This window comes from Monodelphis domestica, chromosome 4 (genome assembly GCF_027887165.1).
Source record: "Monodelphis domestica isolate mMonDom1 chromosome 4, mMonDom1.pri, whole genome shotgun sequence".
In the NCBI taxonomy this organism is placed as follows: domain Eukaryota; kingdom Metazoa; phylum Chordata; class Mammalia; order Didelphimorphia; family Didelphidae; genus Monodelphis; species Monodelphis domestica.
This window is the reverse complement of record NC_077230.1, coordinates 65,616,817-65,629,916: the sequence shown is the minus strand read 5'-3', so window position 1 is coordinate 65,629,916 and position 13,100 is coordinate 65,616,817.

The window sequence follows — 13,100 nt, the reverse complement described above, 5'->3', positions numbered from 1 at the left end:
AATTTCCTGTGGGAGTTCAGGAGAAAACTGTCAAGCAAGTAAAAGAACAGAGATGAGGAATCACCTCTCCACCTCCTACTGAGGATGTTATATTTAGGAAAGGATTCAGGGTTTGTACTATTTCTTCTCAAGGGGAAAAAAATAGGTTTTTTGGATGTTTGGACTTGGGGAGGTCACCTTCCCAGGAGATTGTAGGGAGTCTTATTGACTAATATGATATCCCCTGAATTTCATTAGGGATAACAGGCACTGTCTCCCCAAATAGTTATAGCATCAAGACCAGCTGGAAGACAACCTTAATTTAGAAACCCTATTAGAGTCCTAAATTCTTGGATCGCAATCTGGGTTTCTGGGTCTGAATCCTTACACCTGGATTAGCAATTGACAGAGATTGGTCCTTTCCTATAATGCCAAAGATGATGGTTTGATTAATTCCACATGTCTTCTAGGCCTTCCCAATTATACCATAATATAACAGAAATGTAGCACTCAGAAAGAAACCTCCCAAATTGCATGTGTCTCTTTCATGTTTAACCTCTATTCAAGATTTCTTAAGGATGGAAGGATAAACTCTGAAGAATAAAATCCTGACAATACAAGCAAATCACATTCTAATTGGAAGGGAAAAGGGATGCTGTCCAAAGAGACCAATGTGGATTACAGAGAACTCATCAACCAGTTTAATTTTAAGTGGATCCTGTGGTTCCTTCAACATGACTGTAAAACCTTCATCCAAGATCATACCCATAGCTTCTAGCCTCCACTTCCACTACATCTTGGCAAACTAAGATCAATGACCCATGAATTCAAAGCAAAATTCACATCTTCAAAACAAAATATAAAGAACTAAACAAGGTAGAACTTAACTTGTATATTAGCTGTGCCTGCAAGAAAGGTTGCAAGTCAAATCCTTATGGATTCCCTTGGACTCCCAACATAGTTGAAGGACATATATTCTTTAAACTTACAGAGAGAACTCGAGAATGTTATCTGTAAGCAGTCCCTGTTGGGCTAGCTCCTCTCCATCATGATGCTACAGCTAGTGTCAACTCCAGTATTTGACAAAGTCTCTAGTCATACAATTTTGAACAAAATTGAAACATATGGACTAGAGAAGAGGTGTCAAACATGCAACTAACTCATGGCCACATGTAGCCCATAACACTCCCAAGGGTGACTTAAACCAGATTAAAATGTATTGGGGATGTATTTAACAAAATAAATAAAAATGCAATAAAGCATAGATAATATTACATTTTAAAACTAAGAAAATCTGTTGCCCCCTGAGATCCTTATTTACATGTTTAGTGGCCCCCATTTATATTTGTGTATGACACTGCTAGGTTAGAGAAAATCAAAATGATATTGATTTGGAATTTATTAAATGAAAGGATACAAAGAATTGCAACTGGTGGTTCCATGTCAGCTTGGAAAGTCTTTTTCAGAGTGCCTCAGGGATCTGTCTGTACCTGACTTTTACCAATACATAAAAAAAGCATAGAAGGCAATTTTTTAAAAATTTTAGATGATACCTAGTTTGGAGGGATAGCTAAAATGGTGGTTGAGAGGATTCTGAATTATCTTAACATAAAGAGTTGGGCTGATTAAGAATAATAACTGTTGGACTTCCAGGATAACATAGCTACAGTTCAGACTCAGAACTCTTCCTCTCCTCATCACCTACTAATATAGGCTACCTCAAAAGAACAACAAAAAAAAGAACAAAAAAAAATTCAAAAGAACAAAAGATCACAATAGGGTGCAGCACTGAAGGTATGTGAGATTTGGGCATTTCCACACTATAAGGGGGTGAAATAGCTCCCACAAAAATGTGAGCTGATCAACCCTTCCCCACTCCACCTACAGAGCCAGGGTCAGAGCCAGCATGCTAGAATCAGTGGGCAAGCAAGGGACACCTCTAGATCCTTGGCAGCTGATTAAGACAACCAGGGACATATCCCTGAGAGCAGTTAGAACTGAGACCCCAGCAGACCAAAGAGCACAGACCTTAGGTACAAATATATAGCACAGAGAGGGGCAGCACATAGTAGAAGCCATGGAGATGTGAGAGGTGACCTCAGCCAAAAATCTCTCTCCTTAGCTCCATATATAGAGAGCCTGCCCTCCTCATGCAATCTCCTAACCAGAAAGGGAAGGAAAAAATCAGCTTAGAGATGGAAAGCAATGCCGGAAAATACAACTTCCAACCACCAAGAAGATCAAGAAGTAGGATTTGACCCTAAATAAATTTTATGAAGAAAAAATCCAGACTACAGAGGAAACAACAGAGGACCAAAAAAAAAACAATTTAATGCATCCAACCCTTCCAAAAAACCATGGAAATTGGCAACAAACACTTTAAGAATTTAAATGAGATTTTGAGAAAAATGGAGGAGTTTTGGCAAGAAAAGTTGGAAATAGTTCAAAAAGAAATTAATAGTCTAAAAGACAGGAATTCTCAATTGGAGAAAGAAGCCCAGAAATCAAATGAAATGATAAATGAATTTGAGAACACAATTTAACAGCTGAATGCCATGAAAAACAGGATAGACCAAGCCAAAAAGGAAAATCAAAAGATTATAGTGGAAAACTAAAAGATTATAGTGAAAACCCAGTCTTTAAAGACCAGAATTGGGCAGTTGGAAGTCAATGATCTCACAAAACAGCAAGAGTTAATAAAGAAAAGTCAAAAGACTAAAAAAAATAGAAGGAAACATGAAATATCTCACTGAGAAGATGACTGATCTTGAAAATGGGCCTAGAAAAGAAAATTTGAGAATGATTGATCTACCCCAGAAATGAACAGAAATCTTGACATCATACTATAAGAAATTATTCAAGCAAATTGCCCTGATATTCTTGAACAAGAGGGCAAAATAGACATTGAAAGAGTTCATAGAACACTCTCTACACTAAATCCTCAAAAGACAACCCACATGAAAATAATTGTCAAATTTAAGAGCTTCCAAGCCACTGAGAAAATTTTATAAGAAGCCAGAAAGAGACAATTCACACATCAAAGGGCACCAATCAGGATTACAAAAGATCTGGCAGATTCCATAATAAAGGATTGCCAGGCTTAGAATGTGATATTCAGAAAGGCAAGAGAATTGGGTCTTCAACCAAGGATCACCAACCCATCAAAACTGACTCGATACTTCCAGGGGAAAGTATGGACATTGAACAACATAGAAGATTTCCAAGCATTTGTAAAGAAAAGACCAGATATAACTGGAAAGTTTGATATCCAAACACAAAATCAAGAGAAACATGTAATGGTAAATAGCAAAGGGAGGGGAAAGAAAAACAATTGATTTTATTTAAATTTTCTTCTTTAAGGGCTTCAAAAAGAGCAAATTGCTTATATTAATATATGGGAAATTGTTACTTGTAACCTTCAAAATATATATTAACTATTAGAGTAATTACAAGACTTATTAATTGCAGTAATAAGAGTTTTAAGATGATATGTTAAAAAAAAAAGATAAAGGAGGGAGGGGACTAGCAGATGGCACCAAGAGAAACTTGAAGGTATAAGTTAAATAGAACAATCTATATCTGACTAAAAGGCACATGGGAAGGGGGGGGGGGAATACTACTATAAGAAGGAAAGGAAGAGAGTGCTAATAGATAATACTTAAACCTTACTCTCAGTGGAATCAGTTCTGAGAGGGAAGAGCTTCTATGTCCACTGGGGTATCAAACTCTATCTTACCCTACAAGGAAAGTGAGAAGGGAAAATCTAAGGGGGGAAGTGGGACAGGGAGTACTAAAAGGGAGGGAAAGAGAGTAGGGAGGAAATTTAACAGACCCTACAAAAATAATAAGAAGGGAACAAAAAGGGAGGGGGAAGAAAGGGAAGTAAAATAAGGGTGGGGATTAGGGGGATTGATTAAAAGCAAACCACTGGTTTAAAAGGAAATAGTGAAAGAAGAAAGGGCATAACAAGGAGAAGAAATCAAAATGCTGAGGAATACAGAGACAGTTATCATAACTCTGAATGTAAATGGGATGAACATATCCATAAAAGGAAAGCAAATAGAAGAGTGTATTAGAAACCAAAATCCTACCATATGTGGTCTGCAAGAAACACACATGAGGCAGGTAGACGCTCACAGAATAAGGATCAGAAACTGGAGCAAATTCTATTGGGTTTCGAATGAGAAAAAGAAGGCAGGAGTTTCAATCATGATTTATAACAAAGCCAAAGAAAAATAGATCTGATTAATAGATAAGAAGGTAATTACATCCTGATAAAAGGCAATATAGACAATGAGGAAATATCAGTACTCAACATATGTGCACTAAATGGTATAGCATCCAAATTTCTTAAAGAGAAACTAGTGTTGCTGAAGGAGGAAATAGATAGTAAAACTATACTAGTGGGAGACCTGAACCTTCCTCTATCAGATCTAGATGAATCAAACCAAAAATAAATAAGAAAGAGGTAAGAGTTGTGAATGAAATCATAGAAAAATTAGAGTTAGTAGCTATGTGGAGAAAAATAAATAGAGGCAAAAAAGAATACACCTTCTTTTCAGCAGCACATGGCACATTCACAAAGATTGACCATGTAGTAGGGCATAAAATCATTGCCAAAAAGTGCAAAAATCAGAAATAATAAATGCAACCTTTTCAAATGATTATGCAATAATAATAATAATTAGTAGGGGTACATGGAGAGGCAAATAAAAATTAATTGGAAATTAAATAATAAGATTCTCCAAAACCAGTTAGATATAGAACAAATCATAGAAACAATTAATAATTTCACTGAAGAATATGATAATGATGCTTCATATTTTCAAAATATATGGGATGCAACCAAAGCAGTACTCAGGGGGAATTTATATCCTTTAGTTCATATATTAACAAAATAGGGAGGGCAGGGGTCAATGAATTGGGAATGAACATTTTAAAAAATGAAAGTGAACATATTAAAAAAATTCAGATGAAAACTAAATAAGATATCCTAAAGATTAAAGGAGAAATTAATAAAGCCAAAAGTGTAATAACTATTGCATTGATAAATAAGATTAGAAACTGGTATTTTGGGAAAAAAATAACAAATAAATTAGAAAAAGTACTGGTCAATCTAATTTAAAAAAGGAAAGAAGAATATTAAATTAACAGTATCCAAGATAAAAAAGGAGACCTCACCTCAGATGAAGAGGAAATTAAGGCAATCATTAAAAACTATTATAGGGGGCAGCTTGGTAGCTCAGTGGATTGAGAATCAGGCCTAGAGACAGGAGATCCTAGGTTCAAATCTGACCTCAGACACTTCCCAGCTGTGTGACTCTGGGTGAGTCACTTGACCCCCATTGCCTAGCCCTTACCACTCTTCTGCCTTGGAGCCAATACACAGTATTGACTCCAAGACAGAAGGTAAGGGTTTTAAAAAATAATAAAAATTTTAAGAATTAAAAAAAAAACTATTATGCCCAAATATATGGCAACAAAACTGGGGATGTATACTCTAAATGATCACCCTAGTTCAAATATCAATAATATGGAAATAGGTCTTGATCAATGACACATTAAAACCCAGTGGACTTGTGCATCATATATGTGAGGGGATTGGTGGAAGGGGATGGAAAGAACATGAATCTTGTAACCATGGCAAAATATTCCATATTAAATAATTAAATAATTTTTAAAAAAGAGTAATAACTGACATTTCTATATCATCTTAAGGTTTACAAAGTGATCTACATATGTTTTATCATGTTATCTTCACAATGACCCTGTAAGGTAAGGCCTCTTATTATGTCTACTTTTATAGATGAGGAAATGTTACAAAACCAGTAAGTGTCCAAGGCTGGAATTGGGCTGGAGTTTTCTTGACTCTGAGCTCAGCACTTCTACCCACTCAAGGTCCTACTGAGATATAACAGAACTGGGAAAAAATTCAAAGTTCCACACTTTCACCAAACAATCAACTTTACAAATACCAGATAACAGAAACATGTTTTGGATAACAACTCACTTTTAAAAAGTCCAGAGGAGAGGGAGAGTTATGTTCAATCTCAATGTTATTGAATAAAAGTAAATGAAACCTTAAGCTGTTTTTAAGCAAAGAAGTGAAAAAGCACTAATTAAATGCTTACTATGTCTGAAGCCCTCTGCTAAAAGCTGTAGATGTAAATAAAAAAGTTATAGGCAGCTAGGCAGCACAGTGGATAGAGGACCAGACCTAGAGTAGGGAGGACATTCATTCAAATCTGATCTCAGGCACTTCCTAGTTGTGTGATCTTGGACAAGTCACTTTACCTTGATTGCCTAGTTCTTGCTATTCTTTTGCCTTAGGAAAAAAATATATATATATATATATATATATTATTGATTCTAAGATAGAAGGTAAGAGATTTAGGAGGGGGAAAAAAAAGGAAAAGAAACCTGGAAGGAATTTAAGAGCCAAATAGAAGCACTAACATTTTATTCAGAAAGCAAGATGGAGTCACTATACTCCTTCTCACTTCTACCTCTTAGAATTCTTCATTACTTTCAAAGCTCATGATCAGCACTGTAATTTAGGTATACTGACTGCTGTGTAAAGACTATTTTGAAAAGGAGACAAGGCAAGAGGACCAATTTGGAGCCTATCATGATATTCGTTGAGAGAGCTGATGATAGAATAATCTTTGGGCCAGGAAGCCTGAAAAAGGGGGAATCACCAATATAAATATGGAGATAATAAGAAAGGACCCAGCTGTCCCTGAATTAGAAGTGATAGTTGCACTCTCTTCAGCCTGTCAAAAACCACATATGGAGAATTATATGTAATTTCGGGTGCCACATTTTAGAAAAGAAATTTATATGCTAGAGAGTGTCCAAAAGGGTCCAACAAAGACAATAAAGAGCATGTGAATTTGTGTCATATGAGGATCAGCTGAAAGAATGGGGAATGTTTATCCTGAGGAAGTAAAAATTTATGAAGGACCCAATGGTCATGTTTAAGGAATTAAAAGTCTATCATTGGGGTAGCGAGGAGGGAGGGTTGCATAGCTGGGTGGCTCAGTGAATTGAAAGTTAGGCTTAATGATGGGAGGTCCTGGATTCAAAGCTGATCTCAAACACTTCCTAGCTGTGTGACCCTGGGAAAGTCACTTGACCTGCATTGCTTAGCCCTTATTGCTCTTCTACCTTGGAACCAACACTAAGTATTGATTTTAAGGTGTAAGGTAAGAGTTTTGTTGTTGTTGTTATTGTGTTTTTCAAGTCTAACATCTGTAAGAGCCAATCTACTTGTACTGACTGGTCCCTAAAGGAAAAACTAGGAACAATTGGTGGACATCTCAGATTGGAAGATTTGGGATCTATGTAAGAAAATTTCCCCAACAACTAGAGCCACCCAAAAGTATTCTGAGCTGTTCTGGAAAAAAGCAGGTCCAGTGCCTTTTTAGAGATTTTTAAGCAAAGATTGGATAACCACTTATTTCAGCCTTGTTCTCCTTAAAATCCTTCCCTTTGCCTAGTTTTTGGTCTAGCCAAGCTGGTCTTCTTGCTATTCTTCATGCATAAACTTTTCTCTGTTATGCCTCAACCCTTGCATTGTCTGTTCCCCATGCCTGGGATTACACTTTTCTCACTTTTCCCTCTTAAAATTCTTAATTTCTTTCAAAGCTCAGCCTTGAGAACACATCTTTTATGAGACCTTTTTCTGACACCTCCCTCCCTAGTTGGTGGTACCTCCCCCACTAAATTACTTTGTATTCATGATATTTTTGTATACTTAGATATGTATTATTTGTAAGCCCCTAAAGAAGAAATATGTCATGTGATGGCAGAAACTGTATCTCATTTGATTTTGTGTCTCCAGAACCTGGCACAGTTCTTGACATATAGTAAGACTTAACAATTTTTGGTTGATTTCATTGATCAAGTGGTGACTGATGGCTCCTGAGTTCCCAACTGGGAGATTGTGTGATTAAAAAAGTTTGATTATAGTTAGATTATATTAGATACAGAATATACAGCAGCCTGGGAACTCTCCTGGTTAATGGTCATTACAAATTTGGTTGCCGTCATCTAACTGTGAGTGTGCTGAAGGTAAATATTTGTACCCTCTCTGTGTTTCCTTCCATGTGTGTAATTAGAATCTGTTACCCTAAAACCTACTATCCTCAGCAAAAGTATAATCCTCATCAAAACTACAATTCCCAGCACCCTGCTCACTTCTTGTCATTACATGCTGACGTAGACAGCATATAAATTGGTTATAGTTGCTTTTCTTGCTCTCTTTCCTTCCTGTTGTGGCTTTGGTGGGGCAAGGATTTTTGAGCAGGTAGAAAACTTAGTCACCTGATTCTATTTTGTCAGATAATAAACTTTAAAAAATAATAGTTGAAGTATTGGACATTAAATATTACACATGCTGAAGTTAAAGTTGGGCATAGTTTTAGGCTAAATGCTAAGGTTTGGGCTCTGGTTCTAATGGTTCACAATAGCCTTCTTCCCAAAGGTGGGTGGAGTCAAAGTGATGATCCTGAAAGTGATAGATAATGATTTCAATTGTTCCTGCTTTCTATAGTTCCTCTACAAATTCTCTCTGTTCCCATTTTCCAACCTGCCAGAGTTTCCTTCTAAAACCCTCCATTGAATCTGACAGTGATGCAGTGCTGAGACTTCTCAGTAGTAGAGGTTGAGCTCTTAACTCTTTGGACAATATCTTTTCTGATCTGAGCTGCATATCCTACATCTTTAGGGTTCATTTTGGGATGAACAGGAATAATCCAGAGAGTTAGTGGCATTTTTAAATGGATATTTAAATAATAAAATTATTTTCTAATTCATAACAGAGATCACCACTGGCACCTTAGCCTTTTTTTCCTTGGAGGAAGGAGTTTGAAAAATGCAACATAATAATGGTATTATTATTCCTCCTTGTGCTTTCTGGAAGCCTCTGAGTACAAATTACCAGCCCATGCTTCTTGAGAATCATATCCAGAGATAGATCTTCTCTCAGCTATGAATTTGAAGCTTTTCTCATCTATGTCTCATTTGACAAGACACATCTGTATGTCCAGGCTAAAGGATTAAGGTGATCTTTCCATTACAAAGGGCATTTTAAGCAGACTGAGAAATTTATTAGATGAGTGAGATGCCTTTATTCAGGTATTTCTAGGGTGAATTGTCCTTCTGATACTCAGATAATCATACCAAATCACAGTAATGTAATAGGATATCATATTACACTGAATCATACTTTAATGGACATTCCATTAATTTTATCAGAAATTTGTATAAAAGCCTATAGGGATTTTATAGAGCATTAACATGGCCAAGGAGGCTAATGCATTACTGGTGCCTTTGAACACTGGTAATATGGCCACAGTTAGGAGGTAAGACAAAGGATACTGAAGATTATGTGATTAGGAACTGAGGTGTTCAAAGTTTTTCAGTTACTAATTAGAATGACAATCGTGCCATCTGATTTTCTTTATCAACTATTTCATTTGTTTCCAAAAGGTTTCATTGTTAGGCGGAGGGAAGTTTTCCTTTGGTGATGTTTAAGATAAAGATTTATGATTTCATTGGTGTAAGGAACTCTTAGATGAGGAAACACCCTCCACAGATACAGGTCAGTATCTTCTCTACAACTTGAGACTTTTCAGAAAACTTCTTAGAACAATGAGAGCTTAAGTGACTTGACCAGGATCACATAGCTAGTGTTTATCAGAGGCAGGATAATAAAACTAGGTCTCCTTGGCTCCCAGGTTGACTCTTTGTCCACTAAGCTATGCTTCCTTTTCTTGCCATTTAAATTAATGACTCAAAATATGTGAGCTAGCTACTTGCTGAGGTAGAAGATATACTTTTTGATTGGAAGTAATTTGAAAAACACCTTTTCATTTGTTTACTCTTAACTCAACAATTCTATTAATTATTATTAAAAGCTTTTATTATTATTATTATTATTACTATGGGAAAAGTATAGTGCTGAGAAAATAAATGTTAAAAATGGGTTGGTTTTTGCCCTCAGAAAGCAAATGTAACAGACCTGAAAGGTCTAGGCCAATTTAAAGAGATAGAGATCTCATTTTGTGAGATATTTTTAAAAATTGAAGAGTGTACAAAGGAGAGTGATCAGGATGGTGAACGGCTTTGAACCCATGATATATTAGGATCAATTGAAGCAACTGAAGAATTTTATTTACCTTACAGAAAAGACTTAGGTGGGGACAGGAAAGGAGAAGATATCTGTCTTAGAATAATTGAAGGACACTCTTGACCTAAAAGTATCAGGTAGACATTTCAGAGAGACTAACTTAATGCTTGATATAAGAAAAACTTCTGTAATTATTAACAAATAAGAACAAAAGTGGTACAGTAGGAGTGGGACTCAATTTGATACCCCTTACTGACAATCTTCCAGCAAAAGTTGGTTGAATGTGGTGTTTTTTTTTTTTTTGGTGAATAAGGAGAGGGAATGTCTGAATAAAGGCAGCTAGGTGGCACACTAAATAGAGTCCTGGACTTGTAGTCAGAAAGACTCAAGTTCCTGCGTTTAGTGTGGCTACAGAACAGCTATGTGACCATAGGCAAACTATTTAACCTTGTTTGCCTCAGTTAACTTACGTGTAAAATGAGCTAGTCAAGGAAATGGCAAACTATCTCAGTATCTTTGCCAAGAAAACCCCAAGTGGTTCAGGAAGAAACAAATATGACAAATGAAGTAAATTATATTATTATCTCTTTTTTGCAAGTTGAGATAATTGAGACAGACAGGTTTAATGACGTATCCAGGAGCATACATCTAGTAAGTGTCTGAGATTAGAAATTAACTCACGTTTCTGAATCAACATGATACCACCTGAAAGGGACCTGAGAGGCAATCTAGCCCAATCCCCTCAAATTTACAAATGAAGAAATTCTGTCTAGTCTCTTGGCTAGTCAAAAGTGCAATTTGAACTCAGATCTTCTGCCTCCAAATTCATTGCTCTTGTGACTATACCCAGACATTTCCTGTTAGCAAGGGTGAAATACTTTTAGGGAATAGTAAATAGTCTAGTTTGGCTTGAAAAAAGAGTGGATGAAACAAAGCAATAGTATGAAATAAGACTTTAAAAAGTACTCTGAGTGGCCCACAAAAGATGCTGATTTTTCCTATGACCTTAGCGTAGATTTATCTCATAACTTGCCATCCTAATAAGACCATATTTTTTTACCTTCCTCTGTAACTTAATTAGTATTCCCATTGTCAAGTACTGATGGAAATACACCTGCCCCTCCGCTTTTCTCTCAAGATGATGCCTGTCACTCAACTGATTTTTATGGCCTAGTTGAAAAGCCCTGAAGAAACTGTTTCACTCAATTATGAAGTACATTAGAGTAGTTGTTTTAAATTAATTATCTCTTTCTCTGTGAAGGAGGCAGCAGTTCTGTGCCCTTTGCTTCCTTCTACATCCTGAGAAGAACATGATCTTCAGTCTAGAAATTTCAAAAGCCCTGATTGAGACATTCAACTGTGGTTCAGAAAATTTGACTCACCCAAAGTATATCAAGAGATTAAGGGTACTAGAAGTGCATTAGTAGTGAAGTAATGATCTTGGATGGGGAAAGGAAGAAGAAATGTGGCTACATTCCAGGCTCCTTGCCTTTCCTGGCACCACTTCAAGGCAGGAGAAATCCTTCCATAAACATTGTTCTTCTATTTATCTCTCTTCCCATCTTGGTAGCAAATCGTCATTAGTAGTAAGCTCTCAAGTCAGTTGTCTCAAGGGCAAAAAAAAAATACTTTGCTATAAGCAGAAGAATGTATTGATGTGTCCACCAAGGGAGATAGGGGCTACAGGCCTTTTGAGCAGGAAATTGAAATTCTTCCTATGGATTCTAAGAATCTGACTGGATCTTTTCAACTAATCACAAGATATTTCCACTATGGAATCATTTGCCTTTCACCCTAGGGTTCTTGCAAATTAATTGAGAACTCATCTACACATCCCGTTAAGGTTTTAGGAAAATTGCTTAATATGGAGTTTATTAAGTTAAATGGTTGACTCATCACCCATGCAATACCTCTCCCTCTTTTATAAGAGGATCATAGAATCATAGCTCCACAGGTGTGACCTAAGGAGTTCCCTAAGCAAGAGAAGAGAGAGCGAATCTTATGGCTATTGGAATTCTAGCCTGACTTTGGGGCAGGAGTGTGCTGGTAAATACTTGACAATTGACATTCCTAGGCGAAAGAAATACAAGTTTGATCATGACACACTTTACATTTAATATGCATTATTAGCATTTTCCATAAATATTTTCTTAAGTCTAGACCAAAGGTTGTTAATCCTCATAAGGTCTCCAATCCAGACTGCAGGCTACTTCTGCATAACAAAAGCTAAGAATATTTTTAAAAAATATTTAAATTAAAATTTTATTGTACATAAACATGTAAAAGCAGCTCTTAGCTTACAGGCAATAAAAAAAAAGACATGAGTTGGAACTGATTTGGCCTGTGGGTCATAGCTTGCCAGCCTCTGGTCTAGATGATCAACAAAACAACAACCACAAAAAAGACCTAATTTGTATTATTTGCTCGTTTCTGTGATATAAATGCTCACACTGAAAATTTAACAGTCGGCTCCATATTCCTGCTTGTGCAAATGGAAGGAATAAGAAGTTCCCTTCCTGCTTAATACAGAGTCATGAGACCACAATGCAATGCTCTAGTATGCAGAAAGAGCCAGTGAATCCATGTGAGCCTTGACCTTATCTCAGTCAAATTCCAAAAACCTGGAATAATGATCACTAGACAGGTCAAGAGTCCTGTGTCTTGCCTAATACTGATTTGGGGTCTGTTTCTTCTTCTATCAGTAAGAAGGTGGGAGATGGTTAGGCTCAAAGATCTAGTACATTTAGGACTGATTTAACACTACTTCCTTTGATCTTCATTTTTGGTGTGAACAGACTGAATCTTCCTCTATGATGTGGATGTCATTGCTCCTACCAGGGGCCACTTTTCCTCTCATGTAAAGTATAAAAGAGTTGGGCCTAGATGAACTCAAGGTCTTTTCTAGCTCTAACATTCCGTCACGATACTGTGAGGATCATTGGGGTGGGACACTGACATCACATTCTTTTCTGAATTCATTTCCAAAAGC